The sequence below is a fragment of the Vipera berus genome (genome assembly GCF_964194415.1).
Source record: "Vipera berus genome assembly, contig: HAP1_SCAFFOLD_376, whole genome shotgun sequence".
NCBI classification, from domain to species: Eukaryota; Metazoa; Chordata; class Lepidosauria; order Squamata; family Viperidae; genus Vipera; species Vipera berus.
Genome location: NW_027673401.1, coordinates 14,129 through 27,621, shown reverse-complemented (window position 1 = coordinate 27,621; position 13,493 = coordinate 14,129). Strand labels below are relative to the sequence as shown.

Below are 13,493 nucleotides of genomic sequence, written 5' to 3'. Positions count from 1 at the left end.
CGAAGACTCAGGGCGGCTTACAAGCTTAGCAGTAGCCTTCATTCTATGTATATGCCTGCTTATTAGGGCTTTCACACACACCCCCAAGCAGCATTATTACAAAGTCAGCTTAATTGCCCCCAACAATCTGGGTCCTCATTTTACCTACCTCGGAAGGATGGAAGGCTGAGTCAACCTTGAGCCTGGTGGGACTCGAACCTGCACTAATTGCAGGCAGCTGGTGTTACTTAAGGAGGCATTAGCCCACTGCTCCACCAAGGCTTGGGTGCATTGCAAGGGCTGTTGGTCTGGGGAGCATCTTACGTATAATAGGAGGAGGCCACAGAGAACAAAGAGAGTCCCACAGTGCATTATGAATGTTTGATGGCTGACATTCTGCTTTCTCCATGGGATAGCACATGTGACTTAGTTTCAGTTCACTGGTGCTGCAATCTATGGAAAACTGCATTGCAATCAACTGAATTGGAAAGATCAATTTTTTTACATATAGATATACATGCATAATCATGCAGGATCCAATCTGGGTCGGTCACTGGGACCAGTTGTGGGATTCAGCCGGTTTGCACCAGTTCAGCAGAACCGGTAGCTAATATTTTGTTGCCCAGAGCGGACTTCCGGAAACGACATCCACGTAGAGAACCGGTTGTTCACATATCTGAATCCCACCACTCCTCTGATCCTGGTGACCGACCCAGATTGGATCCTGCAACATTATCCTGGGACACGTATATTCGCCTTCATTCGTGCCTAATCATGCTATTTTCTTTTGGAGAATATGCCATCCTGGGCATTTGGAGGGTGATGAGAAAGAGCAAAATACGACACATTTGAGACAAGGTCATCAAACATGCGACACAAATTATGTTCATGAGCTTAGTTGCAAGTACCTAAAGCAGCGTGTGGGTGATGCTGTTATTAGATGAGTATCATCATTTCAGCAACACCACAGTTTTCTGTGGACGTCCCTGTAATTAATATTATGTAAAGCACAGGAAAAGAATAAGGAATGGTAAGTCAAGGAAATTAAAGATATGAGATGAGAAAAGGAAAACAGCTAAAAGAAGTTCGAGCTAACAAAATTCACTAAACCTTTCCAATCCTGTCTGTGCAAGGATTTCCCACCAACACCACATCATCCATATATGACTTCATATTCTAGTTTGTTCAGCTTAGTCATAGTCCTGCTCTATGTTGATTCATTCTCTGACCATCATTCCATTTATTCTCATATAGGCTTAATGTCCGGCAGCAATTCTGTTGTTGCATTCAGCAAGGAACTTTCAGCTTCACGAAATTGCTAAATATTTCATAGTCCAAGCCTATTCAATTTATCGTACACTTTTTCTAAATCAGCAAATATGAAGTAAAATATATTTTTCACATGCATAGATTTCTCATTGACCTGCTGAAAAGCAAAAATCTGGATCTGGCCTTAACACCCCATTTCTGCCAGAAAATTTCACTCCTGTTCTGACATTTTCTTTTTTAAAAAATGCTTATTGTCACCTCTTACCAGTTCGAACAGAATTTGCAAAATGTCCTAACTTAATCCCACTGTGTTATGTGCACTCTCTTTGGCCTCCCCCCCCCCGCCTTTATCAGAAAGGACAATAATAGCATTCTTCCAGTCATCGCACACTGATACAATTTTCATAAAAAACATGAAAGAAGTTGCTCAACCACTCACAAGCAAGTTACGTCCGTATTTTAATATTTCTCCAGCAACACATTCATTTTTCCAACAGCTAGACAATTTTCACTCTTCTCGCTGCATTTGAGATTTCCATTTTTTTCTTAAATAATATGCATACCATTCAGTTCAATTCTACTCTTAAGATATAGATATCATATGTTTTTCCCAGCATCTCCTCACTGAGTTTCATCCTAAATAATTTGATGATTTTTATTTTTAATTCCATTCATTTAGTGAATGGCTTCTTGTTTAGCCATTTTTACTGGATTCTGATTTTTTTTTAATTTCCATAAAAATCCTGTGCATTTTCTTTATCGCTCATAATCTTATCCATTCCTTTGACTTGTTTTGTAACCATATCGTTCTCTCTATAACATCATACAATATCTTTATTTTATTCTCTCTCTCTGTTTCTCTCTTTTTACAACAATCATTTTATGCATATTTTTTGTATATGCCTTTTTCACTTCATAATTCCACCAAGAATTTTTTTCCACATTTCCCACTAGTGTAATTCAATTTCTTTCTGTGTCATTTTATAACATAATTCTTTTTACTGTGTTCCAAAAAACTTTAACATCTTTCCTAATGTCTAACTTATTATTCATTCAGTTACAAAATTAATCAATTCTCCAATGCTTGTTCATTTAGGACTTCAGTTGTTTTATGTTCATTCTAATATTTTTCAGTTATTTCCATTTTATCCATGACCATTTTTCCCAAGGACTACTCTTGACACTATTAAAAGAAAATATTGTCTCATCCCTTTTGTATCCTTCAGTAATTCTCTTAGTTTTTCATCATAAATTATGATTTTGGTCATATGCAATTAGATTCATTCCTTTCCCATATCAACTCAGATATGGTTGTGGTAAACCTGAAAATTAAATTAGTTTCAACTGGTGTGAATCTGCTGAGATGCTGTATGTGTCAGAATCCATTTATATTTCATTCCTAAATCCCTATCTGTGCAACCCTAAATCTCACCCCTCACTGGATTCTGCCATTCCCAAGGAGGAGGAGAGAAGATGTTAATTGGCCATCCCTATCCATTAGATGCAAGGTTGTTTATTCAGCCTGCCTGGAGGCCATCATCAAAGACCAGGGGAAGAAACTTTGAACTGAGAAGAACAAAGAAAGAGTGGGGAGGAAGATTCTGGTTTGTATCTTCGATTGGAATCTGAAGGGGAGGAAGTAAGTGTTGTAAAGGCATGGAAGATCCCTTTTCCCATGGAAGGTTTTGACACCTGAACATTAATTGATCCGGGACTGACCAAATGGACTGAGGGGAGGGGTTTTTACTCAGGGACACTTTAAAAGTATCAATCTGCAACACAGTTTCCAGATCCTGTCTAGATTACCTACTGACAATCATGTTTTAGTAAAAATTCCTGCTTGGACAATCCTGTCTCCAAGAGTTCTTCTTTCCTAAGACGTGGATTGGGGTGGGTCCTGACAGTATGATTGAATAACATTTGCTTGCAAGATCTGTATCTGGAAGAAACTAGAATCAGAAGAAATTGGATCATCAGAGATGCTAAGGTGAATAAAAGTTAAAGTTAAAAGGAAGCAATAAGTGGTCTATTAGGAACATGGTAGAGATCTCAATAGGAGAAAATGTCCTTTTTCCAAGGAAGAAATCAAATTCAGCAGTTAACAACTAACCTGGCACAAAAAGACCACTAGGATGTAAATGGGTCTTCAAGATCAGCCATGATGCAAATGGAGAAATCCAGAGCTACAGAGACAATTAGTCAAAGGACACACCCAGAAATATGCAAATTTCATGAAGAAGGCTTTTGCCCTTTTTTTGAAGTGTGCTTCAATCAGATCTCTTTTAAAAATAGCAGCAGACCGAGGCATGGTACCATGATCTGGATGTTAAGACAGCTTTTGTGGGTAATTTGAGGAAGAACAGCCTCCAGTTGGCAAGGAGAGTCTTGAATGAAAACTACAGAGAATACTTTATGGACTAAAACAGGGTGCCAGCGTGTGGAATGAAAACTAAAGCATTTTTTTTTAAAAAAAGAGGATTTTAGGCATGGCTGATCCTTATCTATACTCAATAACAATGAGGCCTTTATTCTGAGTTATGCTGATGATTTAACGTTGCTACAAAGACAAACAAACCAGAAAGAAGATTTGTGCAGTCTCTCTGCATAAGAACTTGGCAAACTCTCTTATTATCTTGGATTGAAAGAAACCAAGGAGGAAGCTACCTCCTCAATCAGATATGAAACATAATGGATTTTAGAATGCCCAACTCTGGCTGAGGTCATGTTATTAGATACATTTAAAGTTGGAGACCAACTTTCTACAGAAAAAAGAGAACTGCAAAAAAACGTACTTCACAACAGCTAATAAAGAACTGAAATCATACATTTTCTGTAGGTCAAATATTTGCACAAACTGTATAAAAGCAGGTAAGCATTTTATCACAGCAGTGGGAAAAACTAGATACACCAACCCAAAATGACTGGACTATAGTCAGGAGGCTTGGCAGATTATCTCAAAGGCATGGCTGAATTAAAATTAAAGAGAAGAGAAACCTTGAATTACTTGGACACATACGGTAGATTTAGACTGATCTAGAGACAGGATTGTCCACATGTCTACAAGTGGGCATCAGTCCTCTTTGTATATTGGAGTAATCATTGGGCTAACAGAAACCATGCCACTGTTCTCCATCAAGTTTGTCCTCTGCCAAATCCGAACCAGTAAAATCAATGAAACCAGATGGATTTATAAATCACCAGAGGTCTTTGAAGTTATCAAACCTCAGCCTTTGACAGTGCTTTTTTTGTAAAAGAAAAAGGTGCCGGAACTCACACATGTCATACAACCCGCCTTGCCTACCCTACATGGTTCCATCCAAAAAAGGTGCTGGAACTCTGTTCTGAGCATTCTATGACAAAAAAGCCCTGGCCTTTGATAACAACAACAAAAGCTCTGTTCCTAATTGTTCTCTATAAGAGAACAAGGACAACGTCAGTGTTCAATGTTGTCCTACAGAACAGATAGCAATTGATATGCTGACCAAGCCAGTATTTATTTATTTTATTTTTTTATTTTAATTCCATTTATATCCCGCCCTAATCCTGAGATTAGCTTCAGATGATTTGAGAGATGGTGGACATTGGGAGGGAACCCAAGATGATGAGAAGACGTGTTGAAGATTACACTATCTCTTTGTATTCAGGACTCTTTTGACCACTAAAACAAACAGTGAAGGATAGATAAGGAGAAGGATATTAATTAATTAATGTGATGCATAATGACTCGATACCAAGTGACTCAGGTTGGGGACCCCTGTTCTAGGGTCTCATAAGATGGCATTTTCTAATTGATGGGATCCAGAGCATGCCTTTCTTGACAGATCTGATGGGATAGAATGAGATAATGAGAAAGGTGGTCACTCCTTTCACCTGGTTTCATTTCATGTGTAGCTTTTTTAGATGACAACTAGCACCTTGAATTGCACCTGGATGCCTAGTGCAAGCTGGTACAACTTGAGAAACAAAGGTATTATAGGGATAGTTTATTGAGTGACAATGTACAGCATTTCCTGGTGCAGGAAGAGATGCAACGCAAAGCTGTGTCCGAGCCTCCTGTTTCTTGAAAGGTAGAGAAGGATCCCCAAGTTGAACATTGGTGCTGTCTGGGGGCACTGCAACCAGCTCCAGAACTAAAGATGACAAATCATGGGCAGCAGGAGTACCTACCATCCATAGCCTCTCACTTAGTCTAGCTAGGACTGAACTGAAACCTGTTCTTCTCTAGCCAGACCCCCGCAACCTCCAGACACTGAGGCAGGACAATGACAGCATCACTTAATTGATCCAGACTGAAGATGTACAACTGAGTATCATAAATATAGTTGATGACGCCTCATCTCATGCAATTGGATGATCTCACCCAGTGGCCTCATGTTAAGTAGGAAGTGGGAAGAGTGTCATGGCCTGAGAAACCTCACACAAAGGGGATGTGATCTGGGCCTCACCTCACTTGGCAATGACTGCAAGGGGCTCTGAAGAAAGGAGGAAAAGCCTAGTGCAAGACTGTGCTTCAGTGCCCAATAGCCACCCTTGTTATGTACTGGGCTTTTGGTACTACACCACGTGCGTTGCTGGAGAGCTAACGGCTCTCCAGCAACCCAGACAGGCCATCTCCGGTCCTGCAATTGGTCAGCCTCAGGTGCCAAGCATGGGTTCAATCCTATTGGCTGCTACCATAGGGCTTGGCTATATATTGTGGCTGGGAGCGGCCCAGGCTCAAGTACGGTTCCAGCAAGAAATAAAGAATGAGTTTCTATGTACTCAGCCTTGTGTCTTCATTCCTGCTCACCAGAGCCCACGAATTAACAACCCTCTTACTAGTATGTAAGATGTTACAATGTATCCTTCTTAATCAGGGTTCTGTGGCTCTCTCTCGTTCTCTTTGAGAACTTTCAGTTTATTCTTTAATTTTTGAACAAATGAAACACCCACCCACCCACCCCACAATACCTTACTTTTCCCCTAAATTCCCCCCCTTTTTTGTTAAGAACTAGAGCCAGCCAAAGTTTCAAAAGGATCCTTTGGTTCTTAGTGAGCTTTGATCAAATCACCACCACAACGAAGCAGAGTTGTGAATGTGAGTGGAAAGCTGCTTTAATGCAGCAAATCAGATCAGATGGCTGGTGAAAGGCTTAGCTGCCTTGAGATCTCCTTTGCAGATTCAATGGCTTTTCTGCTGCTTCTCAGGTTGTGACAGACAACATACTACACTGCATGTTGACTTCTGTATATGGAGAGCGCTGAACAGGATAATGTTGGGATGGGCTCTCTGACACGGGTGAGAGTCCACATATATGAATAAATTAAATATATGCGATTATAACTTTTTTTTTAAGGGGACATGATCAAGACCTACTCAGAAGAGGCCAAGGTTTGCCTCTGTGCCCTGTGTCACCTGACCTCCCGATGAAGCCATTGATGAAGGGCAGGGGTGTCAAACTGCCAGTCCATGGGCTGGTTGGATCATATGGAGGCCGCACCCACCCCACCTCCGGCAATGCAAAAAAAAAAGTCTGTGATACGTCATGACATGTCACATGATGTGGCGAGTTTGACACCTGTGAGGAAGGGGATCTTCCCAAGAGTTGCAGTTATCTATTCTAACCCCCTGAACCATCAGAACTGTCAGGTCCCACTTTAAATCCACATCTTAAGAAACCAGAACTCTTGGAAACAATTTCTTCCCAACAGGAACTTTTATTAAGAGCAGGTGATAGCAGGCATAATAGACAGGATCTGAGATTTCCCGTGCAGTGCAGTAGATTATAGTATCCCCAAGCAAGGCCCCACCCCATAGATCGACCGCCCCATGTGGGATTGCCAATCCCCAAGTGTTAAGTCCATTATGGGAACTGGGGAGATAACATCGGCCTGTCTCCAGCTCATGTAGCGAGGCTCAGCGACTTCTTCACACCTTCCTCTGAGAGCGTAGACATAAACCAGGCACTCCTCCTTTGTTCTTAACCAACAGTTTAAAAGATAAAGTTGAGAAAGAGAGAGATAATGCAGGAAACAAGTTGTTACATTTCAGCAGGGCGGGTCGAGGATACAGACCCAATAAACAAAGTAAAGGATTACATTGTAGCGAATAGAGGAAGTGAAAGTAATAGCCCCGCAGGCACATTCCCCCCCCTTCCCCTTGGGAATATGGCAGAATCCAGGGAAAGGTGGGATTTGTTCTTAGATCAGAGAGGATAGATAGAATAGAAATGAAATAAAATAAAATAGGAATGGGTTCTGATAAGAACACAGAGATCTAAGACCGCAAAGTCACAGTACCCCACAAGGGCGAGTAAATGGGAATCCCTCGATATCATGCCAAGTCTATCAGCCCAGAAAAGTAGAAAGTGAAAAACTACTTTTAAAAGTTTTTTTTAAAAAAAATCAGAGATGGATACTTTCTGTTTGGATTCAGCCAACTTTACTATGGGATATTTGTCAGGCAATGGGGAGGCTATTGTGCCATCGTTCCCTTATTCCTGCTATTGTTTTCTTCAAAGAGGTATGTATTGTTATGAAATCCTTGAAGGTACCGTCTGAAAATCATGTTCTCTAAAAAGTCGACCATCGTGGCTATTTCTGTCCTATTGTGGGAGAGGAAAAGAGGCAGATGGTCTGATTCTTCTGCAGTACAGCTATGGGAGAATCCATTTGAAACCGAATCTCGAATCTCGAAGCAGCTCAAATCGAATTAGTGGGGCCTTGAATTTCCAATTGCAAACTTGAATAAAGCCCTCTTCAAATTCAGACTGGATCAGGAATGACTCGCATAGACCGAGTGATCGCTGCCTGTTTATTCATCTTTAAAAGGAACTGTTATCCCATGATTACTAAGCTTGATTAAGTTTCTTTGGCTGAATTTCTTTTAAGAGCCCAAGAAAACTGCATTCGCCTGCTCGTCCTTAATGCCAGGTCTCTTCATACCCCACAGAAGGATTAGTGAGATAGGATTTTTCAGAAAACATGTTCACACTTTCTCAGCAAGAGTTGTTCTCTGTTGATAATTTTATCTTTTTCCACCAGTTTACCTGGAACAGATGTTGAGGTAAGTGGTATATATTTTCTATCAATCTTGCATTAACTGTTTTTCCAGTTTCTAAACGCAAAGAATAATCTTAGGGCTATGTTTCTCTCTCTTGCTTTCACACACACACACACACACACACACACACACACACGCACAAACATCAAAACACCATTTTTGAACAGCTGTTGGATTTAGGTACCTTCTTATTAAAATTGGAAATACCTGCTCAGTGCTGAGATTTGGGGTGATTCAAAATAAACATTCTACAATTAAAAACTGTAGACTGATCACTGCTATTTTATTTAATTTAGCTATCTTGCTTTGACTTCATCAATCACTTAATTTGCTGACTTAAATAAATAACTCAGCACTGCAATACAGGTGATAATTTAAGAATATTAGCATAAGCATTTCCTTCGGTTAATTAACAGAGAGAAATCATTTGTTGTTGGCAAATTCATCTTAAATCATAGCCATCGAAGCAAGAAATTAATAATATTTGCAGCAGTGACACAACTACTGAACAATGCTTCATTTGAATCCGATTAACTTCTCCGTTTTTCCCCCCTTGCAGTTAAACTACCAATTGATCAAGGTAAAGCTTTTCCATATAAATCCATTGTCTCAATATTTAAACATTCATAGATTAGCCATAGAGTGGCTGTATGCTGTATTATAAGCTCTGCAAATAGGGAAATGCTGAGTGGCATTCAAAGTCACAAATGTTAAACACCATGAATTAGCAAGCATAGATTATAAATGAACCAATTATTTTAATTCAATCAAAATATGAGCAGCAAAGAAAGGAACTGTGAATGGGAGTGTCATCTGAATCCAGAGATACCAGTCAGGATCCAGTATTGGCCCTGCCTCAAGCAATTTAAAATTTCCGATTTTATACTATGAGAATACATTCTGCCTGTCTAATTTAGTAAGGTGAAGTTAACCCATACAGCTTTTAGGGCTGTATGGATGTGAAAAATTGTTGGAAAGTGGGGGGGGGGGATGAGGAAATGGAATGTTTTATTTCAGTCCAGCTAGTGAGAAGCCCAGGGGAAAGTATTTCTATCAATTAAGCTATCCTCTTAATTGACTTACCATATCAATGAAATTGAGAATATTTCAGTTTCCAAGGTTCTACATTTATGCCAGATTAGCATTAAATATTCCTTGCTGAAATTTCTGCCATTGTTGCTTCTTTAATCCTGACCACTGCGTGGGGCTTGACAATGAAAGGGAAAGTGTGTGAAGGGGTTTTTTGGCAATGAATGGGATAATCAACCCAAGAAAAAGATGAATCAGACTAAATAAAATGGGTGTGTCCACTTTTGACTCAATTATCCTCACTTTCCAGCTGCTCCATCCTAATACATTGTGCAAAACAGTGGAGTCATAATGTATGTAAAGAGATGAGAGAGGTCCATCAATTATGGGCACTAGTTCGGCATGGACTTTGACTCAGTTAAATCAGCCTATTTTTTCTAAGGCAAAATGTTGACTTATCTTCCACTGAGCATTTCTAGATCTTTCTTCATGGATGACATGGTAGGCTAAAGCATTTTTTTAGTTTTGAAGACACCTGAATGCAGTTTCAAACTTCTTGTATTGTTTTAATAATTTCTTTTAACGATTAGAGTACTTTTTGGTATTTAAGTTAAATCAAAAGCAATTTTTAAACAATTATTATTTATAAATTATTTATGCAATTGATACATTGTATTGAGATTTCTATCAAGGACAGTAGGAGAAAATGAATAGGGATTGTTGGCTTATTCCTCCACACTCGTCTATACTTATCTAGGTGTATATTTAAAAATCTTTGGGGAGATAAACATGGCATTTTACAAATATTGTAGCATAAAGATGCATGTTTGTCTGCCCTTTAGCACAAAAAGGCACATTTCTATATCATTTTAAGAATGCTTTCAAGCCAACATATTACAAATTCAGAGAAGTGTGAAATGGTGAAGATAAACATATTTGGGCCTGCACATTAGTTAAGAAGGTGTGAAACAAATTGGTATGCTTTGAAACAATAAGGAATGCATTATTTATTTATTCACATTTCTGGTACAGTCCCAGAGAAGAAAAAGTCTCTTCTGTATGACAGTCTTAACCTGTTTGTCTCCCATGTGTAAGTTAGCTGGAAATGAAGCTGGTTTTTAAAAAAAATATTTCCAGCTTTCCTTCACTTGACTATCGATGCCTACGCCAATTTTTCTGTTGTCCTCTGGTTGGTGGATTCCTTGCTTCATTCTCACTTAACGTGAGAAAGTAGGACTAGAATAACTTGCCTTTCTTTGGGTTTTTCCATCAGAACTCTTGCCAACTCTAAAAATAATCACAGTTTCACCATTTTCTACTCATGAACATCTAAAAATAATAATAAAAAGAACAAAACCGGCTACATCTTACATAAAACCAAATTATTTATTTCATGGTGCAAAGTAGAGAAAGGATTGCCCAAGGTTTGCATTCTATCCTTATTCTGCTCCCGTTATGATGATGATGATTAGTTATATGAGTGAAAGGGGGTGAACATATCTAATATTTCTGCTTTCTATGTTTTCTACAACAATCACATTGTTACGCAAGATGGGCTGAGAGAGAGTGACTGGCCAAAAATCACTCAGCTGCCTTTTATGCCTAAGTTAGGACTAGAAGTCATAGTCTCATAGTTTTGGGCCAGCATCTTCACCACTACACTAAATTAACTCTTATGAATATAACAATCCTGTTCATTTGAAATTGTCCACGCTAAATACTTACATGTTGTAGTGGCTCTGGGAAGTTCTGTGCCCTCTGATATAAACATAACAATCTACATTATCCATATTTCTGATCTAGAAATACAGATACTGTAGATTGTTATTGATTCCTTTGTCTTTTTATGTCTTGACTATAGTTTATGTCTCTCTCTTCCTACTTTTGCCTCCCTCTTCCTAGTCATTTTTTTTGTAAATGTTTGCTATGTTTAATAAATAAACCTCAAGCTATATTTTTGCAATTACACGGCATGTATGCTCGCTCTAATTCAGACATGGGAATTGACCTGGAACGTTGTCTGGTGCCTGCAGTAATTTTCAGCACCATGGAGAGCAACAACTAATGACCAGAGGGGAGAGGCTATTCCAACAGAATAGTCAACTGGATAGAGATACAGTTGATTCTCCTTATTTGCGGTAATTATATTCTATAAAGTCACCTCAAACACCGAATTAGCAAATGCTGAACTATTGCTCCCAGGCAAAATTCAGGACACTTGTTTACAATATGAGAACATCACCTTGTTCAAACTCAGCTGGAAATGTTAGCATTGGGCTAACATTTTTTTATATATATACTATTTTGTGCGTGTCTGTGAATGACCTCAGAAGCACCACAAGTATTGATTTTGGGATTACCAATAAATTTTAGCAAGTAAGTGAATTTGCATCCCTGAATAATGAGGATTGAGCATATTTATCTACAATGAAATGAAGAGCAGTTAGTAAAGTGAACACTACCACTTGAGATTGCAGCCCTTGACACTGCATGAGTGGACAACTACAATTTGTAGCAGCAAAAATAGGGTGGGTAGCCTTTACAGTGGCTAGGTTACCATACTCACACTGGGGCATGCTGGTTGTGTGCATCAAGGTTTTATTTTCTTTCTTTTTCCCCCCTAGTTAAACTAGTTTATCAGTGAATGCATTGGTGGGCGAATAGAATTATAGGCTACCTAGAATTGCTTAAGATTCCATATAAATCCATATATTTTTTTAGAATAAATACATATATAAATTCATTCATTCATTCTAGCCATTGTTTATCCACTGCAGGACAAGGCCTCTTCCACATGTTTCCAACCAACATATATAAATATATATGTTGATATAAATATATATATAAATATAATCTTGAGAAATGGCAACAATTGAAACACCTGGGTTTGATATTTCTATCTATGCTCCTCTTTTCTCCACAACAGCCTTGTGAGGTGGTTTGGCTGAGAGAATGACTAGCCCAAAGTCATCCAAGAACATAATAAGGCACTTTGTCTATTGGGAAGCTGTCAAGTGAGTCTCTCTGGGAAATTCCTACCAACTTCAGAAGGCAAAAGAAGACACCAGGGATCAACTGTCCTTAACATGATAGTAACCACTGGTGAAGATTCATCAATGAAGTGGAAACGGTAGGAACGCTGGGAGAATTTAACCAAGGAAGCAATGCTGGAAGTCTTCAGTTTAAGAGAAAGTAAAGATGAGTGAAGTCAAACTTGAATCTAGAACAATGGGAAAGTAGATTTTAATAAATTCAGAGTAATGGCAAGGAGAACTCCAAGTTCACTATACTGAAAGGAGGGCTCCTTCGATTAGGGATGGAAAACTGAATCCTGAAAGGAGAAACTGTTGAAATTGTATTATATATAATTCAATTAACTTTGTATTATATATAATTGTATTATATATACTACTACTACTACTACTACTACTACTACTACTACTACTACTACTAATAATAATAATAATAATAATAATAATAATAATAATAATATAAAGTTGGAAGGGACCTTGGAGGTCATCTAGTCCAACCCCCTGCTCAGGCAGGAAACCCTATATAATACAATTAACTTTGAGAAAAGTGGGGAGGAATGCAGTAGCATCCTTCAAATACCTATGTTACATAGAAAGAAGCCAAAGCCTCTTCTCTTATTCCAGATGACAGTGATAGAAAAATAGGTTCAGCCTACTCAGTCTAAATCCCGCCCCCCAATGTTTTACAAATAGTATAACAGTGGAGCCAACTGGCCTCCTTTTCCTTGGTGAATTCAAACAGAGACTAGACGGAAAGTTTCCGTAAATGCTTTAATCTGAGGTCCTGGATGGTGCAAAGGTTTGGATTCAACAGCTGAAATGTCCCTTCCCAGCTGTAGGGTTCTATAATTTCTAAGAAATGGGTGTTCAGATTTGAATAAATTTGATTAATTGTAAGGAGTTACAAAGCTCTTTGTTGTGTTAATAGTTTGGACAAAGCAATTTCCTACATATCAAACTGTCATGGCACCAATAAAAGATCTACTTTAGCTTTCCAGTGTTTTGTGCTAATAAACCTAGCAACTGTGGAAAGGAATTGAATCACTTTCATATACTGCTTCCATTTATAAGTGTTAGGAAATATGAGCAATAATCCACCAACAGGATTCATTATGAAAAATTGTTGGGTGATTTTTCTCATT

At 38.7% G+C, this 13,493-nt stretch overlaps 1 long non-coding RNA gene across 1 annotated transcript; it reads left to right on the top strand.

Annotated features, from left to right (window-relative positions):
- The first annotated feature begins 8,847 nt into the window (after window positions 1-8,847).
- On the top strand, window positions 8,848-12,382 carry LOC308679388. Its single transcript, XR_014028764.1, has 3 exons — window positions 8,848-8,870; window positions 11,314-11,457; window positions 12,246-12,382. It is a non-coding gene; the product is annotated as an uncharacterized lncRNA (long non-coding RNA).
- Window positions 12,383-13,493: the final 1,111 nt, after the last annotated feature.